A 16,324-nucleotide genomic window follows, 5' to 3' on the forward strand; every position below is an offset into this window, starting at 1 on the left:
CATGGGGTTGGAGTCAGGATCCTGGTGGTCAGACAGACAGCGACTGGCAAAAGAAAGACAGTGGATTAATAAACTTAACACAGTTTATCCATATGGTCTGAACCAAATTAACTAAAGCCAGTCGCCTAAATAATATACTTACCCCCTCGGATGAGGGTGGGGAGATCTCTTCCAGGGCACCTGTCAAATACAAAACAAAAGATACAATACAAACCCTTTTCTGAGAAACAAATGTGTTAAAGCTTGAAATTTGTGAGCCCGTGCATTCTGGCTGCCTAAGTGCAGCCAGACTTCTTTGTTCCCCTTGCACCTAACCCTAACCCTAACCCTAACCCTAACCCTAACCCAACCCTAACCCTAACCCTAACCCTAACCCTAAACCCTAACCCTAACCCTAACCCTAACCCTATTACCCCCTTACATAGCCGTAACCCTAACCTAAAGCAATGGGAGTCTATGGCAGCCATACCAAAGGAAGCAGCTGAAGCCACGCAACTTCATACACAGGTGCTAGGCCATGCCAGGAATACACACAGAACATTTCAGGACCCTAACCCAAACCCAAACCTAACCCTAACCCTAACCCTAACCCTAAAGCAATGGGAGTCTATGACAGCTATACTAAAGGAACAAGCTAGAGCCACACAAACTTGACACACACGTGCTCTGGCTTAATACCAACACACACAGCAAGTTTCAGGAGGCTAGCACCAAGTAGCCAAGAGCTATATACGATCATCACCAAAATAATCCAATGGGGCTCTATGGCAGCCATACCACAGGAAGCAGCTACAGATGCCAGACTTAATACAAAGGTGCTCTGGTGTGCTAGGAATGCACACACCAAGTTTCAGGAGGCTAGCACCAAGTAGCCAACAGCTATATACGATCATCACGCCAAAAGTCTGGTATCCTTGCTATTACCTAACCCTAACCCTAACCCTAACCCTACCCTAACCCTAACCCAAACCCTAACCCTAACCCTAACCCCTAACCCCTAACCCCTAACCCTAACCCTAACCCTAATTTTAAGAGGGTACAGGACCACGTGGAATCCCTTGTGGATTTTAAAATCATAGCAGCGTTTAGAAGAAACAAAAACATAAAAGATCTTCTAGTACATGCCTCCTTGGGCGGAAAACATAAAAAAGACAAGCACAACAGACACTTTAAAAATATTAAATTCATGGTAAATCAATATACTCACCTGAGTGCACCTGTGTGGCATATGACCAAGCCAGGGTCAATGAATTTGGTGTATTGTATCGAGTGCGTGGTTTGTAAAAAACTGTATATTGGGCAAACCAAGAACAGTTTAATCCTAAGACTGAAGCAACACTTGAACTTGATTGATAAGACTCATAAAGTTACTCACCTGTACGAACACTTCAGACAGCATGGGAGGGAAAATCTCCTCATCATGGGGTTGGAGTCAGGATCCTGGTGGTCAGACAGACAGCGACTGGCAAAAGAAAGACAGTGGATTAATAAACTTAACACAGTTTATCCATATGGTCTGAACCAAATTAACTAAAGCCAGTCGCCTAAATAATATACTTACCCCCTCGGATGAGGGTGGGGAGATCTCTTCCAGGGCACCTGTCAAATACAAAACAAAAGATACAATACAAACCCTTTTCTGAGAAACAAATGTGTTAAAGCTTGAAATTTGTGAGCCCGTGCATTCTGGCTGCCTAAGTGCAGCCAGACTTCTTTGTTCCCCTTGCACCTAACCCTAACCCTAACCCTAACCCTAACCTAACCCTAACCCTAACCCTAACCCTAACCCTAAACCCTAACCCTAACCCTAACCCTAACCCTATTACCCCCTTACATAGCCGTAACCCTAACCTAAAGCAATGGGAGTCTATGGCAGCCATACCAAAGGAAGCAGCTGAAGCCACGCAACTTCATACACAGGTGCTAGGCCATGCCAGGAATACACACAGAACATTTCAGGACCCTAACCCAAACCCAAACCTAACCCTAACCCTAACCCTAAAGCAATGGGAGTCTATGACAGCTATACTAAAGGAACAAGCTAGAGCCACAGAAACTTGACACACACGTGCTCTGGCTTAATACCAACACACACAGCAAGTTTCAGGAGGCTAGCACCAAGTAGCCAAGAGCTATATACGATCATCACCAAAATAATCCAATGGGGCTCTATGGCAGCCATACCACAGGAAGCAGCTACAGATGCCAGACTTAATACAAAGGTGCTCTGGTGTGCTAGGAATGCACACACCAAGTTTCAGGAGGCTAGCACCAAGTAGCCAACAGCTATATACGATCATCACGCCAAAAGTCTGGTATCCTTGCTATTACCTAACCCTAACCCTAACCCTAACCCTACCCTAACCCTAACCCAAACCCTAACCCTAACCCTAACCCCTAACCCCTAACCCCTAACCCTAACCCTAACCCTAACCCTCTAACCCTAACCCTAACCCTAACCCTAACCCTAACCCTAGAGCCACAGAAACTTGACACACACGTGCTCTGGCTTAATACCAACACACACAGCAAGTTTCAGGAGGCTAGCACCAAGTAGCCAAGAGCTATATACGATCATCACCAAAATAATCCAATGGGGCTCTATGGCAGCCATACCACAGGAAGCAGCTACAGATGCCAGACTTAATACAAAGGTGCTCTGGTGTGCTAGGAATGCACACACCAAGTTTCAGGAGGCTAGCACCAAGTAGCCAACAGCTATATACGATCATCACGCCAAAAGTCTGGTATCCTTGCTATTACCTAACTCTAACCCTAACCCTAACCCTAACCCTAAAGCAATGGGAGTCTATGACAGCTATACTAAAAGAACAAGCTAGAGCCACAGAAACTTGACACACACGTGCTCTGGCTTAATACCAACACACACAGCAAGTTTCAGGAGGCTAGCACCAAGTAGCCAAGAGCTATATACGATCATCACCAAAATAATCCAATGGGGCTCTATGGCAGCCATACCACAGGAAGCAGCTACAGATGCCAGACTTAATACAAAGGTGCTCTGGTGTGCTAGGAATGCACACACCAAGTTTCAGGAGGCTAGCACCAAGTAGCCAACAGCTATATACGATCATCACGCCAAAAGTCTGGTATCCTTGCTATTACCTAACCCTAACCCTAACCCTAACCCTAACCCTAACCCAAACCCTAATCCAATGGGGCTCTATGGCAGCCATACCACAGGAAGCAGCTACAGATGCCAGACTTAATACAAAGGTGCTCTGGTGTGCTAGGAATGCACACACCAAGTTTCAGGAGGCTAGCACCAAGTAGCCAACAGCTATATACGATCATCACGCCAAAAGTCTGGTATCCTTGCTATTACCTAACTCTAACCCTAACCCTAACCCTAACCCTAAAGCAATGGGAGTCTATGACAGCTATACTAAAGGAACAAGCTAGAGCCACAGAAACTTGACACACACGTGCTCTGGCTTAATACCAACACACACAGCAAGTTTCAGGAGGCTAGCACCAAGTAGCCAAGAGCTATATACGATCATCACCAAAATAATCCAATGGGGCTCTATGGCAGCCATACCACAGGAAGCAGCTACAGATGCCAGACTTAATACAAAGGTGCTCTGGTGTGCTAGGAATGCACACACCAAGTTTCAGGAGGCTAGCACCAAGTAGCCAACAGCTATATACGATCATCACGCCAAAAGTCTGGTATCCTTGCTATTACCTAACCCTAACCCTAACCCTAACCCTAAACCCTAACCCTAACCCTAACCCTAACCCTATTACCCCCTTACATAGCCGTAACCCTAACCTAAAGCAATGGGAGTCTATGGCAGCCATACCAAAGGAAGCAGCTGAAGCCACGCAACTTCATACACAGGTGCTAGGCCATGCCAGGAATACACACAGAACATTTCAGGACCCTAACCCAAACCCAAACCTAACCCTAACCCTAACCCTAACCCTAAAGCAATGGGAGTCTATGACAGCTATACTAAAGGAACAAGCTAGAGCCACAGAAACTTGACACACACGTGCTCTGGCTTAATACCAACACACACAGCAAGTTTCAGGAGGCTAGCACCAAGTAGCCAAGAGCTATATACGATCATCACCAAAATAATCCAATGGGGCTCTATGGCAGCCATACCACAGGAAGCAGCTACAGATGCCAGACTTAATACAAAGGTGCTCTGGTGTGCTAGGAATGCACACACCAAGTTTCAGGAGGCTAGCACCAAGTAGCCAACAGCTATATACGATCATCACGCCAAAAGTCTGGTATCCTTGCTATTACCTAACCCTAACCCTAACCCTAAACCCTAACCCTAACCCTAACCCTAACCCTATTACCCCCTTACATAGCCGTAACCCTAACCTAAAGCAATGGGAGTCTATGGCAGCCATACCAAAGGAAGCAGCTGAAGCCACGCAACTTCATACACAGGTGCTAGGCCATGCCAGGAATACACACAGAACATTTCATGACCCTAACCCAAACCCAAACCTAACCCTAACCCTAACCCTAACCCTAAAGCAATGGGAGTCTATGACAGCTATACTAAAGGAACAAGCTAGAGCCACACAAACTTGACACACACGTGCTCTGGCTTAATACCAACACACACAGCAAGTTTCAGGAGGCTAGCACCAAGTAGCCAAGAGCTATATACGATCATCACCAAAATAATCCAATGGGGCTCTATGGCAGCCATACCACAGGAAGCAGCTACAGATGCCAGACTTAATACAAAGGTGCTCTGGTGTGCTAGGAATGCACACACCAAGTTTCAGGAGGCTAGCACCAAGTAGCCAACAGCTATATACGATCATCACGCCAAAAGTCTGGTATCCTTGCTATTACCTAACTCTAACCCTAACCCTAACCCTAACCCTAACCCTAAAGCAATGGGAGTCTATGACAGCTATACTAAAGGAACAAGCTAGAGCCACAGAAACTTGACACACACGTGCTCTGGCTTAATACCAACACACACAGCAAGTTTCAGGAGGCTAGCACCAAGTAGCCAAGAGCTATATACGATCATCACCAAAATAATCCAATGGGGCTCTATGGCAGCCATACCACAGGAAGCAGCTACAGATGCCAGACTTAATACAAAGGTGCTCTGGTGTGCTAGGAATGCACACACCAAGTTTCAGGAGGCTAGCACCAAGTAGCCAACAGCTATATACGATCATCACGCCAAAAGTCTGGTATCCTTGCTATTACCTAACCCTAACCCTAACCCTAACCCTAACCCTAACACCCTAACCCTAACCCCTAACCCTAACCCTAACCCTAACCCTAACCCTAACCCAACCCTAACCCTAACCCTAACCCTAACCCTAACCTAACCCTAACCCTAACCCTAACCCTAACCCTAACCCTAACCCAACCCCTAACCCTAACCCTAACCCTAACCCTAACCCTAACCCTACCATAACCCTAACCCTAACCCTAACCCTAACCCTAACCCTAACCCTACTGCCAATAAAATCCTCGAGTCGTGGATGTCGCAGTTAAACTAAGAATAGGGGGACCTAGAGTGTCTAATCAGCCCCACTCTAACATTTTAAATCTTTCCACCTCTTTTTTCGTAACGGAGGACGAAGAAAGACTGCTAGAGAAGGGTCTCTATTTTATTCCAACTCCACTAGTGGTGGATAGACAGGAACTGCGAAGAGACCTACACAGGTATCACAGACAATTGAGGCTCCTAGACCATTTTAATTACAGTATGGATTTCTGTCGAGTACCATTCATCAACCCCTCCACTTGGGAACCTGAGTGGGTTTCGACCACAGAACTTTTGAAAAAACTGATCAGGCGAGATGTCCGGGATCTTGACAGGATCCACTGTAATAGGGAGAGGGAAAATAATTTATCTACAGGGGAAAGAAAAGCACTTGACCAACTAAAATCAAACCAGGAAATAGTGATTAAACCTGCAGACAAGGGGTCGAAAATTGTTATAATGGATAAACATCAATATTTAACTGAAGCGTACAGACAACTAAAGAACACAACACACTACTTACCTTTAACCTGCTCCCTGCAACTGGAAACTCAGACAAAAATTCGGGAGATTGTGGGATGCCTGTATGAGAAAAAGATCATTACGGCTAAACAAAAGTATTACCTGTCTGGTGAGGATCCTCCACGTCCACGCAAATTCTACCTCTTGCCTAAGATCCACAAGGATCCAGAGACCTGGACGGTCCCACACCAGGTCCCTCCCGGCAGACCCATTGTGTCTGATTGTGGGAGTGAATCGTACAGGATAGCTGAATTTATTGATCATTATATTAACCCCTTGTCGCAAAAACATGAGAGCTATATCAAGGACACCTATGAGTTTGTGTCAAAACTTAGACAGATCATGGTGCCTCCTGGTGGAATGCTTTTCTCTGTGGATATTGATTCCCTATACACCAATATAGAGACTCAATTGGGTCTAAAAGCGGTGCGAGACATCTTTAGGAAGTATCCTGACCCCACTAGGCCGGATGAGGCCCTCCTCACACTTTTGGAATTGGGCCTTGTGAAAAATGACTTTGAATTTAACTCTGAATGGTATCTCCAGGTCCATGGAACTGCGATGGGGAAGAAGTTCGCCCCGGCCTACGCTAATATTTATATGGCGGACTGGGAGCGGACCGTCTTCCCTAAATGCAGCAAACTTCCAAGTTTCTATGTAAGATACCTGGATGATATTTTCGGTATTTGGAACCATTCCAAGGCTGAGTTTTTTGATTTCATTGCAATCCTTAATAACCATCATCCCTCTATCTCAGTTAAATATAATTTACAACAAGAGAAAATTGAATTCTTGGATACCGAGGTGTTCTTGGTTAGGAGGGAAAATGGAGAGGGGAGCCTGGGAACGAGGGTGTATTTCAAGCCGACCGACACCCACGCACTGTTACACAAGTCTAGCTACCACCCGAAGCACACCTACCGGGGAATTGTGAAATCGCAATTAATAAGGTTTCGTAGGATCTGTACGGTAGCGGGGGATGTCGAGTCGGCGACAAGGACCCTATTCCGGGCTCTGAGACGTCGGGGCTACAGTAGGACCTTCCTCCGGGGGATTAAGGTGGACGTCCAGCGGGACTACCAACTAGGCCTGAAACCCAGGGGGGAGGACAACAACCACCATCTGGTCCCCTTTGTCTCCACCTTTTCTCCTGCCTCCAGGACCTTGAATGCCAAGGTTAAAAGTAATTTTAAGAGGGTACAGGACCACGTAGAATCCCTTTCGGATTTTAAAATCATAGCAGCGTTTAGAAGAAACAAAAACATAAAAGATCTTCTAGTTCATGCCTCCTTGGGCGGAAAACATAAAAAAGACAAGCACAACAGACACTTTAAAAATATTAAATTCATGGTGAATCAACATACTCACCTGAGTGCACCTGTGTGGCATATGACCAAGCCAGGGTCAATGAATTTGGTGTACTGTATCGAGTGCGTGGTTTGTAAAAAACTGTATATTGGGCAAACCAAGAACAGTTTAATTCTAAGACTGAAGCAACACTTGAACTTGATTGATAAGACGCATAAAGTTACTCACCTGTACGAACATTTCAGACAACATGGGAGGGAAAATCTCCTCATCATGGGGTTGGAGTCAGGATCCTGGTGGTCAGACAGACAGCGACTGGCAAAAGAAAGACAGTGGATTAACAAACTTAACACAGTTTATCCATATGGTCTGAACCAAATTAATTAAAGCCAGTCGCCTAAATAATAAACTTACCCCCTCGGATGAGGGTGGGGAGATCTCTTCCAGGGCACCTGTCAAATACAAAACAAAAAATACAATACAAACCCTTTCTTGAGAAACAAATGTGTTAAGGCTAGAAATGTGTGAGCCCGTGCATTCTGGCTGCCTAAGTGCAGCCAGACTTCTTTATTCCCCTTGCACCTAACCCTAACCCTAACCCTAACCCTAACCCTAACCTAACCCTAACCCTAACCCTAACCCTAACCCTAACCCTAACCCTACTGCCAATAAAATCCTCGAGTCGTGGATGTCGCAGTTAAACTAAGAATAGGGGGACCTAGAGTGTCTAATCAGCCCCACTCTAACATTTTAAATCTTTCCACCTCTTTTTTCTTAACGGAGGACGAAGAAAGACTGCTAGAGAAGGGTCTCTATTTTATTCCAACTCCACTAGTGGTGGATAGACAGGAACTGCGAAGAGACCTACACAGGTATCACAGACAATTGAGGCTCCTAGACCATTTTAATTACAGTATGGATTTCTGTCGAGTACCATTCATCAACCCCTCCACTTGGGAACCTGAGTGGGTTTCGACCACAGAACTTTTGAAAAAACTGATCAGGCGAGATGTCCGGGATCTTGACAGGATCCACTGTAATAGGGAGAGGGAAAATAATTTATCTACAGGGGAAAGAAAAGCACTTGACCAACTAAAATCAAACCAGGAAATAGTGATTAAACCTGCAGACAAGGGGTCGAAAATTGTTATAATGGATAAACATCAATATTTAACTGAAGCGTACAGACAACTAAAGAACACAACACACTACTTACCTTTAACCTGCTCCCTGCAACTGGAAACTCAGACAAAAATTCGGGAGATTGTGGGATGCCTGTATGAGAAAAAGATCATTACGGCTAAACAAAAGTATTACCTGTCTGGTGAGGATCCTCCACGTCCACGCAAATTCTACCTCTTGCCTAAGATCCACAAGGATCCAGAGACCTGGACGGTCCCACACCAGGTCCCTCCCGGCAGACCCATTGTGTCTGATTGTGGGAGTGAATCGTACAGGATAGCTGAATTTATTGATCATTATATTAACCCCTTGTCGCAAAAACATGAGAGCTATATCAAGGACACCTATGAGTTTGTGTCAAAACTTAGACAGATCATGGTGCCTCCTGGTGGAATGCTTTTCTCTGTGGATATTGATTCCCTATACACCAATATAGAGACTCAATTGGGTCTAAAAGCGGTGCGAGACATCTTTAGGAAGTATCCTGACCCCACTAGGCCGGATGAGGCCCTCCTCACACTTTTGGAATTGGGCCTTGTGAAAAATGACTTTGAATTTAACTCTGAATGGTATCTCCAGGTCCATGGAACTGCGATGGGGAAGAAGTTCGCCCCGGCCTACGCTAATATTTATATGGCGGACTGGGAGCGGACCGTCTTCCCTAAATGCAGCAAACTTCCAAGTTTCTATGTAAGATACCTGGATGATATTTTCGGTATTTGGAACCATTCCAAGGCTGAGTTTTTTGATTTCATTGCAATCCTTAATAACCATCATCCCTCTATCTCAGTTAAATATAATTTACAAGAGAAAATTGAATTCTTGGATACCGAGGTGTTCTTGGTTAGGAGGGAAAATGGAGAGGGGAGCCTGGGAACGAGGGTGTATTTCAAGCCGACCGACACCCACGCACTGTTACACAAGTCTAGCTACCACCCGAAGCACACCTACCGGGGAATTGTGAAATCGCAATTAATAAGGTTTCGTAGGATCTGTACGGTAGCGGGGGATGTCGAGTCGGCGACAAGGACCCTATTCCGGGCTCTGAGACGTCGGGGCTACAGTAGGACCTTCCTCCGGGGGATTAAGGTGGACGTCCAGCGGGACTACCAACTAGGCCTGAAACCCAGGGGGGAGGACAACAACCACCATCTGGTCCCCTTTGTCTCCACCTTTTCTCCTGCCTCCAGGACCTTGAATGCCAAGGTTAAAAGTAATTTTAAGAGGGTACAGGACCACGTAGAATCCCTTTCGGATTTTAAAATCATAGCAGCGTTTAGAAGAAACAAAAACATAAAAGATCTTCTAGTTCATGCCTCCTTGGGCGGAAAACATAAAAAAGACAAGCACAACAGACACTTTAAAAATATTAAATTCATGGTGAATCAACATACTCACCTGAGTGCACCTGTGTGGCATATGACCAAGCCAGGGTCAATGAATTTGGTGTACTGTATCGAGTGCGTGGTTTGTAAAAAACTGTATATTGGGCAAACCAAGAACAGTTTAATTCTAAGACTGAAGCAACACTTGAACTTGATTGATAAGACGCATAAAGTTACTCACCTGTACGAACATTTCAGACAACATGGGAGGGAAAATCTCCTCATCATGGGGTTGGAGTCAGGATCCTGGTGGTCAGACAGACAGCGACTGGCAAAAGAAAGACAGTGGATTAACAAACTTAACACAGTTTATCCATATGGTCTGAACCAAATTAATTAAAGCCAGTCGCCTAAATAATAAACTTACCCCCTCGGATGAGGGTGGGGAGATCTCTTCCAGGGCACCTGTCAAATACAAAACAAAAAATACAATACAAACCCTTTCTTGAGAAACAAATGTGTTAAGGCTAGAAATGTGTGAGCCCGTGCATTCTGGCTGCCTAAGTGCAGCCAGACTTCTTTATTCCCCTTGCACCTAACCCTAACCCTAACCCTAACCCTAACCCTAACCCCTAACCCTAACCCTAACCCTAACCCTAACCCTAACCCCTAACCAACCCTAACCCTAACCCTAACCCTAACCCTAACCCTCTAACCCTAACCCTAACCCTAACCCTAACCCTAACCCACCCTTAACCCTAACCCTAACCCTAACCCTAACCCTAACCCACCCTTAACCCTAACCCTAACCCTAACCCCCTAACCCTAACCCCTAACCCTAACCCTAACCCTAACCCTAACCCTAACATTTATTATATGTTAATTTATCTTTTTTCTCTTTTTTAAAAAAGCACTTATTTATCTATTTATCCTTTTAAAGTTTTAGAGGTGGTGTTTGTGTATATACACTTTATATGTTAATTTATCTTTTTATATAAAATTAATTAATTTATACATTTTATTTATATATTCATTGGGGATTTGTTGTGTATGATTGTGGTTTTTATTCCTTTGTCCCCATGTTTGCCCGTTTTTTAATTCCCCTTCCCTTTTTAACATTTCCTCTCTGCCGGTTCCGCTGTTGGTTGCTCTACTGCCGGGCTGTTTTTAATAAAATTGTCTTGATTGTTTTTTATTTTTTAGGTGTTTTATTAAAGCCTTTTTAAAGGACAGCCCCCTTGTGCCAGTGCCCCTCGTGGCCCTCTTAGGAGGGCCACGCTCTTTACCTAACCTAACCCTAACCCCCTAACCCTAACCCTAACCCTAACCCAACCCTAACCCTAACCCTAACCCTAAACCCTAACCCTAACCCTAACCCCTAACCCTAACCCTAACCCTAACCAACCCTAACCCTAACCCCTAACCCTAACCCTAACCCTAACCCAACCCTAACCCTAACCCTAACCCTAACCCTAACACCTCACTCACCACAACCAGAGACATCAAACTGAGGAGACAAGTGGACAGGAAGATCTGAAGAGAATGAAGCTGCGCCTGCTAAAACTTCAAATAGCGGAGGCGGACAGAGAAATAAGTAGAAAACATCAGGCCAAGAAACAGATGGCCGTAGCCAAGGCTCAGGCCTCTCAACAGCCCCAATATCCAGCTGCACCCCCGACCTCATACCAACCAAATCCAGCAGAACCGGCCCCCACAGTGGTGTACTACCAACCTCCACCACATTACAGAGGCAGAGGACGTGCACGTGCAGTCACCAGAGGGAGAGGTAACTACAGAGGGGGGTACGAAAGACCTGTAGGTAGAGGGAAGTGCTACGTATGCGGGAGAGAAGGTCATTGGGTGAGAGATTGCCCACATAAAAGAGGAGGAAGACAGTCCAGAACACCACCACAATGGGCTCCATTCCCACCACAACATCAGCAGTACTCAAGACCAGGTCTGGCAGGACCACCTCCCTTCATGAGACCCCCACAGCGACAGATGCCCGTGCTGCCACCAGGACCATGGGGCGGTGCCGACCAATAGAATATACAAGGGCGCTAACTAACATGAGTCAAGTTTTGTTTTCACAGGTGGAGAACACAGAGGCATCCGCTGACAGGAGAAAGCAGTTGCCTATTGTATCACCAGGCAGCTGCCTGTGGATGGGGTCCACAGGTGTAAGTGGTGCTGACCAACAGGGGGGACTGGACCATGGGAGGTTCATTTTATAGCCAAGATACATAGATGACATAGGGGTACCAAGGGGGGTGTCTAATGAATTTAAAGCCAGAAATCAAATAGCTGCAGATTTAGAATCTGTTTTCTCTCAAAGGGTGTCAATCAATAAAAATGTCAATTGGATCAATTACCGTTACTATAACCAACAGCGTTACTATATCAGGACTGCATGCACAGCTAGCGAAGACTAGTTTAATGACCTTGCAGAATAGAACAGCATTAGATATGATTTTAGCTGAGAGGGGCGGAGTTTGGATCCGCCTGTGGTACTTTCGTTCCAAATAACACAGTTTCTGATGGGTCGGTGACCAAGGCGCTGACCGGATTGACGACGCTCAGCCAAGAGCTAGCAGAGAACTCTGGTGTCGATAATCCAGTCACCGACTGGTAGGAGGGGCAATCAGTTACGTGTCGACGATGAGGAAGAATTTGAACTTCCGATGCCATAGCAGGACTTCACAAGCAGCTCCTGAACATCTTCACTGAGATCCTGGAGGACCTGATTAGGCCCAGATGGACTTCTAAACACATCCGGTGAGATACTGGAAATTTGGAAAATAGACTGAGTGATTGTTTTGTTTGATTATTTTGAGGATTGTTTTTGTTTTATTGGGTTATAATGGGATTTCAGGGTGCAATAATTAAGAAATGTAATTTTGTCAAGTAAAAAGAGCAGACAAGGCTTCTCAGAAATTTTTCTCTAGCCCTCAGGATGGAGCCTGGACTCGATGCAGGAGCATTCCCACCTCCACCATCTACAGCCCCACCACCTGGACACCAGAGGACTTCAACCGGAATCGACTGTTATTGTGTGTAGAGAGGCAAGCGTAGGGTGATCAGTTAGGGGTGGATGATGAAAAATACTTGAACTGTTGTTTGCTATTGTTTAGATAGGTAAACTCAACCTCGAATTGCTGAGGGGGATTGTGATTTCCAAGGTATTATTTAATCCGCTGTGAACAGCGGAGTAGGGGGGAGTTGTAGGAAATTTGGGTTTAGAACTATGTTTTAGGAAATTATAATAGAAGTGGTTAATGATTCATAAATAAGAAATCATAATTAGAAGTGTCTTGGAATACATAATTAGAAGATTCATGATTGTAGAAGTGTTTTAGAATTTGTAGTTACAAGTGATTTGTAGTTAGAAGTGTATCTTAGTAGAATTTGTAGCACCTTTAGCTCTATGCTTGTGAAGGTTTTTGCCAAAAGTTGCAAATCTTTATCTTTATATAGAATGTTTACCATAGAAGTGTTAAGCCATAAAAGACAGTCATTGAATGTTTTAAACTGTAAAGAATAGTATGTTGGGAGTAAGGGACAGATAGATTTCTAGACAGGCAATTACAGGTCATACCCGTGCGAGGGTCCTGCGAGGAGGAGGAGCCAACTGGATTTAGCCAATAGGAACTACGGAGATTATGGGAGGTTTTTTGAACTATGTAAGGCGGGGGATAAAGAAATTCCGGCCTCTTGCTCCTGTACCACTGGGTGGGTGGTAACGACTTTTGGGGTGAGCAGGTCATATTCGGTGTAACTGTAAATGATGTACTCCACTATGCAATTGTTTTAGCATGAGAGGTATTAAATGCTTTGTTTATAATTGAAACCGGTTGTCTTTGTGTAAGAGGCTGGATTACATGCGGTTTCCACACAGTCTAGAGGTTCCATGAACCGAACAATTTGGCACCCCAGATGAGTGGCCTCTTCGACTGGTTTTGTGCAGGCTTACGGTCATGAATCACGGACATTTTTGGAGTGGCCACGAACAAAAGGTACGCAGAGCCGTTTAATGAAATCTGTTTAGGTAGAAATAGGAATTTTAGCCGGAAATGGCCGTGATTTGTGCCCATAGGCTGACCACGAGGGGAGACGCATGAAGCTAAGTAGCATGTGTTGATGCTATGGGTAGCATTTCCAAACTGAGTAATGTATATTTACATTGTGAACCGTACTGCAGAATGAATTAAGGGTACTGACTATAAGGGTGAATATTATGAGTGCTGTGATTAAGGGTTAATATTACGAGCACTGTAATAAAGAATAAAATTACCACATTGGGATTAAGAAAAATGGTTGGTATTACCGGCGAACTGGTGATGCGTGAATTGATCCGTCTTTAAGTGGCGGCTTTAGGAGGGTTTGATTCATCGTGTTACTGGGCTAGTGTGCTAACTGTTTAAAAGGGTTTGTCTTGTTCTGCGAACTGAGGACACATATTTGGGAGAGTATTTGAAAGGCATTTCATCTAGGTCCAAGTATCGTGGCTTCGGGCAGAATATACTTACGCTTACTTGGGCAGAGGCGGACAGAGTTAGCCCCGAAAACCGGTAGCTCCTGTAGGGGCCCCGGCTCTTGAGAACTGACTCGCCAGGCCTTTGCTTTGAGTGAATAAAGGAATCGTGTGGGTAATTAGGGAATTAAGAGACAATAAGTCCAGTAATACGTGTGTCTAGTCTGCGTTCTAGCAGTGTTGACATATGTTTAAATGTTGAATGAGACTGCCAAAAACGTTTGTAGCTGTAGGAGCTAGCTAAGCGCTTGCAAATAGAAAAGAAAGGTGCGTATAAAGAATATAACCGGTGGATTATGAGAGGGGTCAAAGCACGTTCTAGTGGAAATGAAGTGTGTGATTTTGGTGACACGTGTGGGGGAAATAGGCTTTTTAAGAGTCGTTTTGTCGTTAGCATGCTGATGGTTAGCTACCGGAAATGGTATTATTTTGTCAACATGGGATTTAAGGGTGAACTAAATTAGGGTTCTTTGAAAGGGGCAATTTTTGCTTATGAATAAATGTGATTAACTTGGAGTGTGTTTGGAGCAGAGGAAAATTAATTGATGCAGAGGTGAGTCGCACACACACACATCTAAGAATTGGATTGTAAAGTTTTGCATTTTATCCCTACATGAGAAAACTTTGTACCCAACTACAGATTAGCGAAGATGTATTCTAACATTTACTGCTGGTAAAAATGTTTAGAATGTCACATGCAGGCTGATTCACTTCACATTTAGAGTTTATTGGTCAAAATATACTGCTGCTGTTTCTGTCCCCACAAAATCTGAAGTTGTCAAGGGGGGAGATTCCACATGAGTTCTGGTACGAGGCCCAGGAATGGTGTGAAAGGACATGTCTGACTGGCAGCAACTCGGACTCTTCACTGACTAGACACACCGAGGGTCCTGGTAATCTGTACAGTAACAAGGGGATTCAATTATTAAAAAATGATGTATGGATGCACCTACGCAATTGCCACGTGATCTCTTACAGCAGAGATAGCGTGGCAAAGGGGGGGATATGTAGTGTGCAATTTTGTTGTAGAGATAGATCCACATTTAAAACAGTTTTCGTATAGGTGCTACTCACATTTTTTGGTTTTTAGTACTGTGGGACTACCTGAGGTCCTGAAAGACTTCAAACCCATCACCACTCCCAGACCTGACAACCCTGTCTACACACCAGTATACCCATCAGTGCTGACAGAAGCACACGGGCAGACGGAGCTTCCCTCACCTCCCCTGACGTATGGAAGGAAGGAGTGCAGAATAATCTATCCCTCTGTTAAAACCCTCAATCCAGGCACCCGTTACAGAGTAAAGGGGGAAAACATTGGATATGGACGTGGAGACTCCAGGGAGCTGCCAGGACGAAGCAGGGCGAATGGGGTGCAGAGAAGAAGAAGAGGGAAAAAAAGATAAAACAGGAGTGGAAGATGGGGAGTGGTGAGTATAAGACAGACGGTTATTTGTTCCTAAAACCCAGAAACAGACAGAGAGCCGCCACAAGTGATGATGACACCCTTGACGACACTGATGAGGACAGAAGATAAGAGGTAAGTGGAGCAGCCGGAGGTTGTCCACTTCCCAGACGGTCCAGCAGGAAAAGGAAGGAACCAGAATGCTATGCAGACTGGTTTTGTCCTGTAAGAGGTGAGATGCCACCATTAGCCCTGACCCAACAGTACCCCTTGCTGGTGAAATCCAATGGACAAGCTGAGTATGTGCCATGGGGACATCGAGACATGGACACACTGGAGAAGGCACTGCCACCGCTGGGAGGAGGAGCTAGCTCTTGGATCCGTCTCTTTGAAAAACTCACGGCAGCAGATAAATTGGCACTGGGAGACATGACGGCAATGAAGTCACCACTGCAGTATGGCGACACACTGTGCAGAAGGGCCTGCCCCTACCAGTACAAACAGCGCTGGAAGGAGTAGTAGGCTTGAGCAACATGGAAGATGCCAT

Source organism: Anarhichas minor, unplaced genomic scaffold (genome assembly GCF_050575085.1).
Source record: "Anarhichas minor isolate MPS153535 unplaced genomic scaffold, ASM5057508v1 ptg000037l, whole genome shotgun sequence".
Classification (NCBI taxonomy): Eukaryota; Metazoa; Chordata; class Actinopteri; order Perciformes; family Anarhichadidae; genus Anarhichas; species Anarhichas minor.